This window comes from Mercenaria mercenaria, chromosome 9 (assembly GCF_021730395.1).
Source record: "Mercenaria mercenaria strain notata chromosome 9, MADL_Memer_1, whole genome shotgun sequence".
NCBI lineage: Eukaryota > Metazoa > Mollusca > Bivalvia > Venerida > Veneridae > Mercenaria > Mercenaria mercenaria.
Genome location: NC_069369.1, coordinates 42,800,173 through 42,815,769, shown reverse-complemented (window position 1 = coordinate 42,815,769; position 15,597 = coordinate 42,800,173). Strand labels below are relative to the sequence as shown.

General features: G+C 37.3%; 1 protein-coding gene across 4 annotated transcripts in view; it reads left to right on the top strand.

Annotated features, from left to right (window-relative positions):
• The window catches only part of LOC123546995 (dopamine receptor 1-like), a 527,538-nt gene that overhangs the window by 495,661 nt on the left and 16,280 nt on the right, over positions 1-15,597 (top strand). The window lies entirely within an intron of this gene.

The window sequence follows — 15,597 nt, the reverse complement described above, 5'->3', positions numbered from 1 at the left end:
CTATTATTGAGAAAAAAATTACGAAACTGTAGCGAGCGTCTTTAAACTATATACATATTTCTTGGCAAATAAACTTCAACACGTGATTTTGCAGTTTGCTATAGTTTTCTACCTGTATTCTTACTTGATTATCTTTTACCCATTTTGTGATGATTGTGTTTTCCCAGGCTACCCTACTAAAATACTGTAAAATAATCAATATTCGTGGAGGACTAATTTCCATTGATTTCGTGGTTGAATCAGTCCACGAAATTTAACCCCAAAGAAAAAGTAAAATTCCCATTTACTATATGTTCAAATCTGACAAATCCACAAAAATATATACACACACGCTCAACATCTGGCCCTTTTTCTTCTTTATAAACAGACTTGCAACGACTGCCTCGCGACACTTTTTAAATGGATTTAACTTAATTTTCTTGAAGAACATTTTAGGGATGCAGTAGTCAAAGAAATACACTTTAAAAGCTGCGAAAAAGAGACCAAAATTGTGGTGTATGACGTTTTCATGGTCAATTCTAATGCGAAATCATTTCGTGATATATGATATATGCTTCTATACTTCATCCATACAGTCATGATATTGCTACTGAGCACCGGCCGTGTAAACACGGTAGAGAAGCGGACACCGGATATAGCCAAAATAGTGATGAATCTATACACGATTGATTTTGGTACACCGTCCTCTTATATAATGGCACTATTCTCATGGAAGTTGCATGATCGCTTTCACATGTTCAGTAAGGTGGTAGGTTTTCAAAAATATAACTACAAATAGAAACTAAGAATAAAAACTGAATCAAGCGGTTTTATTGTAATTAATCAGTCCGAATGTGTGTATGTTATCAATATATGGTAGCTGATTTCTACCAGTGTCGTTCTTTCGTTCTGGCGCCAAGGTGAGTGATCACTTTTCTATATATATATAATATATATATATATATACATTGTATTGGAAAGTTTTAAAATCTTCTTGTAGGAAACTGCTTGCCCGATTTTAAAATAATTTCACATAAATGGTCCTTGTGTGACACTCTACCAAGATTGTTCAAATTCAAAGTTTCCGATTTGTCAAAAAACATGGTTGCTTAGAAGGGGGTATTCACGTCTTACCTGTATGTGAATATTGTAAACTTTAAACATGTTCTTATCAGAAACAGCAGGCCCAATTAACACTGACTAAACTTGTTAGATTTTGAAAGCTATGCACATGGAATGATTTTAAATAAAGAGAAGTTGAGTAAGATGTTTCATAGGGTTCAGAGCCGCTCACCTGGCCTGTCCGAACGCAAAGTGTCTGTGATCGCTTGATCAGTCTTTGAAATTGTTTATTTATATTTAAGCCATTCTTTCCATTCGTCCTGAGCCAAATCTAAATTTCAAGTTTAGATATGATTTATCAAGAAACACGAATTTGAGTTAAGTTGGTCTGCAGTTCGCAGTTCGCGTTTCCAATTGCGAACTGCAAACTAGTCTGTAGTTCGCAGTTCGCAGTTCACGATTCAAATTACAAACTGCAAACTGGTCTGCAGTTCGCGATTCGAATCGAAAACTGTAAACTGGTCTGCAGTTTACGATTCAAACTTCCAAGTGCAGTCTGATCAGCACTGCCCTGCGAACTGCGGACAAGAATGCATTTCACAAAGCCTATAACTGGAATCGAATTTCAAACTGCAGACTGGTCTGCAGTTTGCGATTTGAATTGCGAACTGCAAACTGGTCTGGAGTTCACGATTCAAATTTCAAAGTGCAGTCTGATCAGCACTGCCCGGTGAATTGCGGACTAGAACGCGTTTCATAATCCGATGGTCATGGCTTTGGAATCGAATGGCAAACTGCAGACTGGTTTGCAGTTCACAATTCGAACTGCGAACTGCAAGCTGGTCTGCAGTTCACGATTCAAAATGAAAGTTCGAATTGCGAATTGCGAACTTGAAACTGGTCTGCAGTTCGCAGTTCGCGATTCAAATTGCGAACTGCAAACTGGTCTGCAGTTCGAAGTTCGCAGTTCACGATTCAAATTGCGAACTGCAAACTGGTCGGCAGTTCACGATTCAAAATGAAAGTACAAGGAATGTTACTATTAATATTTAAGTACTAAGTAAGTGGTGGCTAAATTGAGGTTATGGGTCTACACTCCATCCCTTTTTATTAGAATGGCAAACCGCCGGCTAGTCTGCGGTTCTCAGTTTCCAGTTCGAATTGCGAACTGCAAACTAGTCTGCAGTTCACGATTCAGAATCAAAGTATATTGGAACGTTACTCTTACTTTTTTATACGCCCTAAAGGACGTATTATGTTATACCACGTCTGTCCGTCTGTCCGTGTCCGCTCTGTAAATCTTGCACGTGCAGAGCGCATGTTCTGGATGGCTGGCTTCAAGGTCAAGGTCACACTTAGGGGTCAATAGTCATACGAGTCTGTTTCCGTTTCCACTCTGTAACTCTTGAACTGCTTACTGGTCTGCAGTTCACGATTCAAAATGAAAGTACAAGGAACGTTACTATTATAATTTCAGTACATAGTAAGTGGTTGTTAAATAGAGGTTAAGTGTCTGCACTCGCTCTCCTTCTATCAGAATTGCAAACTACCGGCTAGTCTGCAGTTCTTAGTTTCCGATTCGAATCTCGAACTGCAAACTGGCCTGCATTAGCAGTTTGCAGTTCACGATGCACACTGGTCTGCAGTTCACAATTCAAAATGAAAGTATATTTTAAGTAATTTAAGTACTAAGTACTAAGATAGTGGTTGCTAAATAAATGTTAATGGTCTGCACTCCCTCCTCCTCTATTAGAGTTGCAAACTGCCGGCAGGTCTGCAGTTCTTAGTTTCCGGTACGAATTGCGAACTGCAAACTGGTCTGCAATTCGCAGTTCTCAGTTCATGATTCGAACTGCGAACTGCAAACTGGTCTGCAGTTTGCAATTCAAAATTAAAGTATATAAAAACGTTATTCTTTTGATTTTAGTACTAAAAAGTGATGGTTAAATAGAGATATAAAGTTCTAACCTGGCAGCTCGCGATTCAAATTTCAAACTACAGCCTGACCAGCACTTCCCTAGTCGAACTTTGAATTGAAGAGTAGTATGCTTTCCACTGTTCGCCGGGTACCGTTCAAGAATCGCAAAATATACGGATAACGTTCAACCTGTTTTATAGGTTAACGAGTCAATATTTATTTCAAAATAATTAAAATCAGATTATATAAAATGCCAAAACTAATCTTAGTAGAATGTGCCAACGATATGAAAAACTACATTATATGCTGCTCATTGCCTTCAAGTTGTAAAGACCCGTACTTAAGAATTTGACAATAATTTGTGACAACCCGGGCAGTCAGACAGACAGAAAACAATGCATCTCCCTTGAATTGTCAGTGAAGACTAATAATAAGAGCACCTTGATGGTCCTAGGTCACTCATCATAGTTTCACAATGGAAATAGTAGCTCGTGTGTCAGTCATGAAGGAGTCATTTCTGTACTTTGGCCTACATATTCAGAGGAAGTATACTATATAGCCAGAAAGGGAAATATAGCCATGTCTTTCACTAGAAAAGATGGCTTTAATAATTTTGGTAAAGGTTCATCCAAAGAAAATACCTTTGAAATGATTTTAAAATTTGGACAATTTCTGATGTTTCGACTATGTAGGGAAATTTTATCACAGGTTCTGAAGGCCATGTTTTGGACGAATCGGACTAATTTACAAGTCTTGGTTCATGGTAATCTAACGAGCCATGTCTGTGTAAAATTATTTAAAATCTGGCCATCAGACGAGAAGATATTTCAAGTTACCATTATGTACATACAGGAAAAAGTGATCGCGCCCTCTAGCGGCCATGTTTTGGCGAATCTAAGGAACTTCACAATACCGATAGAGGGTCAAAATTAGCAAACATTTTATTTGAAGATTTTTTTGTCTTGCGGCCATGTCTTTTGACCAATCGGATAACTTAAATACACTTGATGTAGATTCCCCCGTAAAACATTACTGTGTAATAATTTTGAATTTAACATAATTTTCTTGAAAACATCATTTCAAGTAAAATGTATGTTAATAAATTGTAATCATTGAAAAACCGCTCCATTATTTAGAAAACTTTCAATAAAATCATATCCAGAAATAGAAATTTTTATACGAGGAACCGAGATAATATTTCACAATTTTCACTCTAATACATTTTCTAGGTAAACGTTTATGAAATGAGCAACCGCTGCATTGTTTCAAAAACCTCAGTAAAAACATTCCATAAGAAAAGATATTATAACACCATGACAGCAGACGGGCTGGGATATAAGCCATTCAAGAGTTACGTTTGGCCATACATGGCTGTAGACGATTCCTTGTAATGGATGTAAATGTCTTACACCAGACTTTACATTGAAATATGTAAATTACATATCACAGGACTAACATATATCAACTCGCGGCGTAGGTTCGTTCTGTTTTATTTTCCGTAATATAAAAAGTCTAAAACATAATAAAGACGAAATTAGCAATCGTGATAAAATAAAGATAAAATAATACAAAATTTGCACAAATAATTGTTCACGCGCTGTATAAAGAAATAAAAACTACAATATTAACGATATTTCTAAATATTGTTACCACAGCGACTGGTGAATTAATTGAAGTAATCGAAAAAATTCTAAGTTTTTTCTGGATTTTACCGTCTTACTCGTAAGAGTACATTAACTATTCTGAGGGCAGAAGGAATTTGGCGGTAAAAAGTGCTAAGAGATTAAAAAGAACACACCAGTGTATTTCTTTCTCTCATTCTATCTCTCATTCATACCCGTAAGACAACCAAAAAGATTGGTCATACATGACAAGAATTAACAAATACTGTACGGACAAGCACATGGATGAAGTGCTTCCGATATCTCCGTTAATATTCGTGATATAACGTATATTACCGAAGATATCCGATTCAATTAAACAGCAGACGATACAAACATAATAAAACCTGACGGACGCTGTCGGAAATTTGGCTTCGCGAGGGCAAAGTATTAGTTTCCCGTTCAGGAAAAGACTTAATGCACGGTGCACGTCACTAATTAAGTTTAAAATAGTACATAAAATGTTACGACCCGTGACATATATACTATAACTTCTACATGTTTTCTTTGTTTATATTTAAGCTTATCTATATTCGTCTTCGGTAATTGATATGGGCGGCTCATCCATTAAAATGTGAGCAATTTCATTGGGAAAATCCTGCAAGATACAGAGGACGCTCCACTTCAAGAATCTTCCTTTCTTCTTTACTGTTCCAGATGTAAAGCACCCATGCACGGGACTCTTATCCAAATGTTAGTAACTTTAATTGGAGGAGCGGGGTATCGAACTAATAACCTGGTTTCGTAGTTAGACAGTGGATCATTGCGTCCGCTCTAAGTTTGGTTTGCTTGCATTTGAATTTATTTACATACAGACGACTCCTTCGGAATACAGACAACTAATTTTAATGGGAGGATAGGGCAAGATAATGGCAGACGCTTCCCTGGCTCTTTAGCGTGTCGTATGTAAAACACACAAAAAACAAATGACCATTCAATATAAATGATAAATTGCAAAAATAAACAAGAGCTGGCCGTCCGTGCTCGACTATTTGAATCATTGTCCCAGAAGCAGGAATATTACCATAAATGTTAAAATATCTATAGAGTTTCAATCCAGTATCTGCATTAGTTTTGGAGATAGTAACTTGCACGTAAAACTTTAACCAGAAGTTTTAAGGTATTAGGCCCCTAATAGTAATGTTTAAGAAATGGCATTTGCTTGGTATATTCTTACAGTTGACCGTGCTTTACATTGTGTTGCAAATTTTTAAAAACTTTTACCGTGCCGTTTTTTTTATAAATTTTGTATAATTAATGGTATTTCCGCAAGCTCAAGTGGGGACAAATTTCAAAGTGATGGCCTTTATCTAAAACGTGTACAGAGAATTCATTTTACCATTATTTTTTATGAAAGAAACATCAAACTATTGGTAAACATATATATAACTTAAAATAAAACTGTCAATATCGTCTCTTTTAGTGTGCCTGAAGTAAACGGGTTTAATGTGACAGAATTCTAACTCCAACATTGAAAAATTAAGGTCGAATGCTGTGGGTCTGTTTTGAATTTTGCTCGCTTCATTCAAAAATAACCTTGGGGCAGAAGTAAAACCTACCTACATTTCTTTCACAATATGTAATCTAAAGATTGAAGGCAAAATAAAGAACTTTTACCGTATGTAACTCAGTATTTTTAAAGATGTCTAACTCTACCCCTTCTGTTTCAAAGGTAAATTCACTCTGAACAGCAAGAAATCGCTTATCAAATGATTTTTCCCCTTTTTTTATGCAATAAATCATTAACAAGTCTTGAAAAGAAATGAAAACTTACTAGAAAAAATGGAAAATAAGGAAAAAAAATTTGGGTCCCAGTGGGGTTTGAACCTACGCCCTCTTGAAAATTGCAGTCAAAGTAGGTTTATGGTAGGAATTGAATACTCTTCAAAAAGAAGGTACTCTATTATGGGCCTAATACCTTAAGTTCGAAAGGGGACATAGTTTGGCCAAATTGCATGTCAGAGTTATGGGACTTGATGCAATCAACTAGTTTTATAACCCCGAAGGCACATGTGAAGTTTCAATTGCTTTAAATTTGCAGATAGTAACTTGCACGCAAAACTTTAACCAGAATTTTCTAAGTCCAAAAGGGGGCATAATTTGCCCAAAATACATGACAGAGTTATGGGACTTGACCCAGTGAGGTTGGTTATTGATCTAGAAAAAGAAAAAATAGGTTCAAATCTATATGCCTTTAAGTAATAGCTGTATGTACTTGCACGCAAAACTTTAAGCAGGATTTTCAAAGTCCATAAGGGGGCATTTTTTGGCCAAAATGCATGTCAGAGTTATGGGACTTGATGCTATCAACTAGTTTTATAACCCCGAAGACACATGTGAAGTTTCAATTCAATATCTGCATTAGTTTTGGAGATAGAAACTTGCAAACAAAACTTTAACCAGAATTTTCTAAAGCCAAAAGGGACATAATTTGCTCTAAATACATGTTAGAGTTATGTGATTTGACCCAGTGAGGTTGGTAATTGACTTAGAAAAAGAAAAAAGAAATTTCAGAGCTATATGCCTTTAAGTAATAGCTATATGTACGTGCAAGGAAAACTTTAACCATGAATTTTCTAAGTCCAAAAGGGGGCATAATTTGATATACTTTCATTTTGAATTGCAAAATGTAGTTCACAATTCGAATCCTAAACTGCAGTGTTCAGTTCTAAAAAATTGAAATTACATCTATTCAGCAACCACTTACTAAGTATTAAAATTATAAGAGTAACGTTCCAATATACTTTCATTTTGAATCGTGAACTGCAGACAGTTGCAGTTCTTAATTCGAATCTGAAACTGAGAACCGAAGACTAGTCGGCAGTTTGCAATTCTTATGGAGTGGGAGGGAGTGCAGACCCATATCCCCTACTTAGCAACTACTAACTTAGTCCTTAAACTATAAGGAAAACGTTCACATAAACTTTCATTTTGAATCGTAAACTACAGACCAGTTTGCAGTTCGCAATTCGAATCGGAAACTGAAAACCGAAGACTAGCCGGCAGTTTGCAATTCTAATGGAGGTAGAGGGAATGCAGACCCTTAACCTCTATTTAGCAACAACTTACTAAGTACTTACTAATTAAAGTATAAGAATAACTTTCCAATATACTTTCATGTTGAATCGTGAACTGCAGACCAGTTTGCAGTTCGCAATTCGAATTGGAAACTGAGAACCGCTGACTAGCAGGCATTTTTACCATTCTAATGGAGAGGGAGGGTGTGCAGACCTATAACCTCAATTTAGCCACCACTTACTCAGTACTTAAATTATAGTAGTAACATACCTTGTACTTTTATTTTGAATAGTGAACTGCAGACCAATTTGCAGTTCGCAATTCGAACAGTGAACAGCGAACTTCGAACTGCAGACCAGTTTGCAGTTCGCAATTCGAACTGTGAACTGCGAGGTGCAAACTGCAGACCAGTTTGCAGTTCGCAATTCGAATCGGAAACTAAGAACCGCAGACTAGCCGGCACTTTGCAATTCTAATGGAGGGGGAAGGAGTGCAGACCCTTAACATTCATTTAGCAAGCACTAACTTAACCTGGGTTCACGAGCGTAAACCATAGTTTACGAACGTGAACCTATGTTAACGACCGTGAACTTGGGTTTAAGACCATTAACATCGGTTTACGACCGTAAACATAGGTTCACGCTCGTGAACATAGGATAACGACCGAAAAGTATAGTTTTGTTCGAGAAACCTAGTTTATCGAACGTAAACCTTAGTTCACGTTCGTAAGCTATGGTTCACGCTCGTAAACCCAAGTTCACGGTCGTAAACATAGGTCCACGCTCGTAAACATAGATTCATGTCCGTAAACTATGGTTCACGGCAAGCCAGTAATTACGTTTTGGGTCGAAAAACTGGGATTATCGGATACTTACCAATATTTTCGAGCGAAAACATAGGATAACGGGCGTAAACCGTAGTTAACGCTCTTGAACCCATGTTTACGTTCGATAAACTAGGTTTCTCGATTGAACTATAAATTTCGGTCATTATTCTAAGTTTACGAGCTTGAACCTAGGTTCACGCTAGGTTCACGCTCGTAAGCATTGGTTTACGCTCGTATGCCTAGGTTCACGCTCGTAAACCTAGATGCATGGCCGTAAACATAAGTTCACGGTCGTGATCCCATGTTCACGCCCGAAATTGATAGTTGATATCAATCCTAAACCATGGTTTAGGTTCGATAAACTAGGTTTCTCGATTGAAACATGAATTTCGGTCGTTATCTTATGTTTACGAGCGTGAACCGGGGTTCATGAACGTGAACTTGGGTTCACGAGCGTGAACCATAGTTTACGAACGTGAGCCTATGTTTACGGCCGTAAACTTTGGTTTACGAACATGAATCTACGTTTACGAGCGTGAACTATGGTTTACGACGTTATCCTATGTTTTCGCTCGAAAGAATAGGTTAACATGATTTTACGTCCGAAAAACCTAGTTTATCGATCGTTAATCCTAGTTTTTTTACCGTGAACCTAGGTTCACGTAATTATTGGACAATTGCCATACATGTCACGTCCGTAAACTATTGTTCATGTTTATGACAAACCTAGGCTTACGGTCGTAAACATGGGTTCACGATCGTAAACGTAGAATCACGCTCGTAAACATAGGTTCACGACCGTAAATTCATGTTCACGCCCGAAATTCATTGTTGATTTTATAATCATAAGATATCGACTGTAAACCATGGTTTACGTTTGATAAAATAGGTTTCTCTATTGAACTACGAATTTCGGTCGTTATCCTATGTTTACGGTCGTTATCCTATGTTTACACACGTGAACCCCGGTCCACGCTCGTAAACCATAGTTTTCGAACGTGAACCTATGTTTACGACCGTGAACTTTGGTTATCAAGCGTGAACCTACGTTTACGAGCGTGAACTATGGTTTACGGCGTTATCCTATGTTTTCGTTCGAAAATATAGGTTAGTATTCGAAAAAACTGGTTTATCGATCGTTAATCCTAGTTTTTCGACCGTGAACATTGGTTCACGTAATTATTGGACAATTGGCATATCATAGACATATATTCTGAGTGTCAATTATTGATCTACCTTGTGACTGACATCTTTTATCCATTATCTTCCACATTTATGGATTTACTGTAGGAGGACGTATTTTAACGGTTTCTGGAACTTTGTACTTAATGTCACAAGAAGTACAATGTACATGGCATATTTATCATGTCAGCCGGTGCCGATGAAATAGGTTTGCCCTTTTTGGGGTCTTCAAACGAGGACGATCCCAGTCTTTGTAATAACAATTTCCCCATCTTCAGATAAGGCATTAGCCATATCTTTATGTAAAACCCCTTGCGGAACATGTGGAATGTCTCCATCTGAAATATCATCACTGCCAAACACAACATGGATATTAGGTACATCAGGCCATAAAGGATCAAAACCTTGAGCTTCTGGCCCAGTATCATACTCAGTTGTCTGTACAATCCCAAGGAAAATGGTACTGTAGTTTCATTATTATTTTGGCCTAAAACCTTTTCTGTGCTTTTCGACATTTTATTGTCTTTTGTTTTTGAACATTTCGTATTATGATTATACGGAAATTTCTCCTTCGGATTGTCCGCTTCAGTTTTATTTTCTCTCTGATGATATAACCACAGATATGGGTTTATTCATTGCAGAAAAGAATGCCTCCTCGGACGGTAATTCTACAAAACTATCGAATTATTCCCGGCGTCGTTTCCGTCTAAAGACTAGACATGTATAGTTAATAACTCTGGAAATACGTCCTCAGATGCTTCGTTACCCTTTCAGTATACTTACCGAAAGCCGAAACTTCACTATAAACAACAAGAAAATAATGAACAAACGATATGCTAGTGTATACGTGCGAAAGCCGAAAGCTTTACGGAAAATAATGTAACACCATACCATAAAACATGAACTGATATTATATTTATGTAATAGATAACGATAGCCATATCTGTAACGTTTGTATGACTATATTTATAATTTGTAGATGGTTCCGTGGCCGAATGGTTGAGGTAACTGATTTCAAACCACATGCCCCTCGTCGCTGTGGGTTCGAAACCTCGCTTACTTAAGAAGTAAGACTTTTTCATTTGAGGAAGACATCCAGCTCAGTGGTTCTACCCGAATACCGTAACGTCGATGGTTCTGCCCGGTACCTACCTGTGTTTGTAATTATGCTCGGAGGGACACTTTATGTCTTTCTCTATTATCCATGAAAAAGCTTGAAAGTCGCTATATGACCTTGAATTATATCCCAAATCAAATGATAGAATATGTTTTGTATGTACACAATCATTGATATAAACCATAATAGAATAATGCGAATGCACCTGAGCCTTTTATATTGGTACAAAATGTGGTGTTCATAAATGGTGATGAAATTTTATCAGTTCTGACGTACCATGATCAGTTCTGACGTACCAAGATCAGTTCTGACATACCAAGATCAGTTCTGACGTACCAAGATCAGTTCAGACGTATTGAGATCAGTTCTAACTTACTAAGATCAGTTCTGAAAAATTAAGATCAGTTCCGGCGTAATAAGATCAGTTCTGGCGTATTAAGGTCAGTTCTGACGTGCTAAGACCAGTTCTGACGTATTGAGATCAGTTCTAACGTACTAAGATCAGTTCTGAAAACTCAAGATCAGTTCCGGCGTATTAAGATCAGTTCTGACGTACCAAGATCAGTTCTGAAGTACCAAGATCAGTTCAGACGTGTTGAGATCAGTTCTGACGTAGCGAGATCAGTTTAGACGTATGTAGATCAGTTCATATGTATTTAGATCAGTTCTCGCATACCAAGATAAGTTCTGACGTACCAAGATCAGTTCAGACGTATTAAGATCAGTTCTGACGTATCAAGATCAGTTCAGACATATTAAGATAAGTTCTGACAGTTCAGACGTATTGAGACCATTTCTAACGTACTAAGATCAGTTCTGAAAAATCAAGATCAGTTCTGGCGTATTAAAATCAGTTCTGACGTACTGAGATCAGTTCAGACGTGCTGAGATCAGTTCTGACGTACCGAGATCAGTTCTGACATACCGAGATCAGTTCTAACGTACCAAGATCAGTTCTGACGTACCGAGATCAGTTCTAACGTACCAAGATCAGTTCAGACGTATTGAGATCAGTTCCGGCGTATTAAGACCAAGATCAGTTCTAACGTACCAAGATCAGTTCAGACATATTGAGATCAGTTCAGGCGTATTAAGATCAGTTCTGACGTACCAAGATCAGTTATAACGTACAAAGATCAGTTCAGACGTATTGAGATCAGTTCAGGCGTATTAAGATCAGTTCTGACGTACCAAGATCAGTAATAACGTACAAAGATCAGTTCAGACGTATTGAGATCAGTTCAGACGTATTAAGATCAGTTCTGACGTACCAAGATCAGTTCAGACGTATTAAGATCAGTTCAGACGTATTGAGATCAGTTCTAACGTACCAAGATCAGTTCAGACGTATTGAGATCAGTTCAGACGTATTAAGATCAGTTCTGACGTACCAAGATCAGTTCAGACGTATTAAGATTAGTTCTGACCTACCAAGATCAGTTCAAACGTATTGAGATCAGTTCTAATGTACTAAGATCAGTTCAGACGTATTTAGATCAGTTCTAACGTACCAAGATCAGTTCAGAAGTATTGAGATCAGTTCCGGCTTATTAAGATCAGTTCTGACGTACCAAGATCAGTTCTAACGTACCAAGATCAGTTCAGACGTATTGAGATCAGTTCTAACGTGCTAAGATCAGTTCTGAAAAATAAAGATCAGTTCCGGCGTATAAAGGTCATTTCTGACGTGCTAAGACCAGTTCTGACGTGCTTAGAACAAACGTGACGTTTTAAGATCAGTTCCGATGTATTAAGATCAGTTCTGACGAATTACGATCAGTTTAGACGTATTGAGATCAGTTCTGATGTATTAAGATCAGTCCTGACGTGCTTAGGACAATTCTGAAGTGTTCAGATCAGTTCTGTCGTGCTAAGATCAGTTCTGACGTACCAAGATCAGTTTAGATGTATTAGTTTATACATAATTTATTTTAGGTCGATTGCGAAGGAAGTTCTACAACTTATATTAATCACTCTCGACATCTCATTCCTGACGGAATCCATCGCCACGAGGGTATGAGAGAAGAGGCCAGTTTCCCTTTTAATGCTGAGCGCCAAGCAAGGGAGCTACTGGTACCATTTTTCACGTCTTTGGTATGACGCGGCCGGGGATCGAACCCACGACCTACCGCACTCGAAGCGGACACTCTACCACTAGGCTATCGAGGAGGTTAAGATGTATTGAGATCAGTTCTGATGTATTAAGATCAGTCCTGACGCGCTTAGTTCAGTTCTGGCGTGCTTAGAACAATTCTGACGTGTTAAGATCAGTTCTGACAAATTAAGATCAGTTCCGACGTGCTAAGATCAGTTCTGGCATACTACGATCAGTTCTGACGTAATCAAGACCAGTTCAGACGTGTTGAGATTAGTCCTGACGTGATAAGATAAATTCTGACGTATTGATATCAGTTCTGATGTATTAAGATCAGTTCTGGTGTGCTAAGATCAGTTCTGACATGCTTAGAACAAATCTGACGTGTTAAGATCAGTTCTAACGTGCTAAGGTCAGTTCTGATATATTAAGATCAATTCTGACGTACTTAGATCAATTCTGACGTGTTAAGATTACTTCTGGCGTATTAAGATCAGTTCTGACATGCTAAGATCAGTTCTAACGTATGATTGGATAACTATAATGCATAATATGATTTATAATTGTTTGTAGTTCGCTTCCTGGTAAAACCAGTACTGATGTCATATGAGAAGGCGTAGTCATGACTCCAGTGGGGCTTGAACCCACGACCCCCGGGTTGAGCGGCTGACACCCTAACTGCTAGACCACCGCTCTCCTATATTGTTGTTTTGACGTATATTTTTTTAGAAAGAATGGCTTATATATGTTTCTACTTTTTTCAGAGTGTATATAAAATGATTCAGAAGGTCGATTGAATTAATTATGTGCTTTATTAAAGAAATAATAAGTATCAAAATTAGGTTTATCGTAGAATAACCCGAGTTTGGAGTTCTTATGCGTATGAATATATCGCGAAGGCAAATAAATAAACCTTATTTATATACTTAATATTAGACCTTTCTAACGTAAACGTAAATCGGAAACGGATTACTGAATCCGTAAATGTTATTTGCAAATAATGGTCTAAGGGAGATACTATTGCATTACTATTGGATGAAATTGTCTCCCCTAGTCCACAAATTAGCCTAAACTTTACGAATTCAGTATTCCGTTTCGTAATTACGTTTACGTTAGAAAGGTCTATTTCGATTCTAACACGACTTACTTCAAACAAGAAACGTATTTAAAAAGACAAACGGCGTAGAGGTAATCATGTTTGGCGCAAGAAAAATTCAGAATTAAACAAGATGTACAGACAGAAAATATTTGGATATGCATATACGAACACATTATTCATTTGCAAATATTTCAACTAAGCAGCAAATTCAAATGATCAAGAGGTATCCTTTCAGTGATAGGAGGTCAAAATGATTTGACGTCCTGGGCTGATTCTGAAATAATTCCGTGTTGGGTCAGAATCCCCCATAAGTAACCCACTAGCACAATATGTCGACAAGCGTACAATTAGTTGGACTGGAAAAGGCTAAAGCAGTTGACATGAAAATAAAACCCTAGCTTTTAAATCACTAGTAGTGACCCCCATAACTCTAATTACTTGATTAAGTTCTCAGTTTAAAAAAAACTTAAAGCAAAAAATCAAACATTTGCAGATTGGGATACCTTCAATAAATGTTGAAATCTTTTTTATTTGGGTAAAGTAATAGGTAAATACTTACATAATATATGATGGAATAGTGATTTTTAAATTTAATTTGCACATTGTTGTTGTTTGCATAGTCATTATTTTCATGAAATTTAAAAATTTTCAGCTGACCTTCTGGCCTCCATTGGTGTTGTTATTGTTTTTGTCTGCACTTGCCAGAGCGAGGCTCCAGTGGGGAAATACCCCTGGTGTCAAATTATGTAGGGAATAACTCAGTTTCATGAAATAATAACAAAGAATTGTTAACTTTTCTGCTTTATTTTCACGAAGAACATGAATTTGCCGTGTGTGCGAAAGCGCGTACAGTACGACACCGGATACACTGACTCTACAGTTACAACCAGTCACAATTCATTCATCAATAAGCGAGGTACGCAGCGGGGAAAGAAGTTTACTTTCGATTTCTCCAGCGGTGATAAATTACTAAAAACTTTAAATAAGAATATATCATTTTAGTTTAGGGTAACAAAACTACTAAATATGTTCCATTTAATATGTGCTTTCTGATAATCAATGTCATTTAAGACTTATTAAAGGGTTTATCTTCTCAGCGCGCACCTGTTCCGTGTCCCGATTACTACAGAATCTAGGTCAAAATCCATGTTATTCAGCTAACGCCGAAAAACGTAAGACGAGAATCAGAGGAGTAATTTCATCAAACATAAATTACAACTGCGTGCTACGCCGCAGCATTTGGTCAAAACACGTTGCGCGGGCAGCACAGTTCAAGTTCGGTTTATTGCAGGATAACCCGAGATAGATTTTGCTCTAAAAGTATGGTCGTGTTAGAATGTAAAATATTCGTAACCATTCAGTTATCTTCATGAAGATGGGTAATTGTAAATTTAAAAACTCATTTGGATCAAATACATCCGCTAATTTTTACCATGTATGTTGAGTACCGTTTTCAATACCATAAATTCTGTAGGTTTTTTTTATTCGACATATACTTCATTCAAGCAAATAAGTACAGAAAGAACAATCAATCAGGTCGTATAAGGTTTAATGTTTATTTTGCATGATATGCTCATGAATAGGTACAGCTACTATTAGCCAGAACGTTCAGTAATATATCTCATCGAAATTTAATAGAG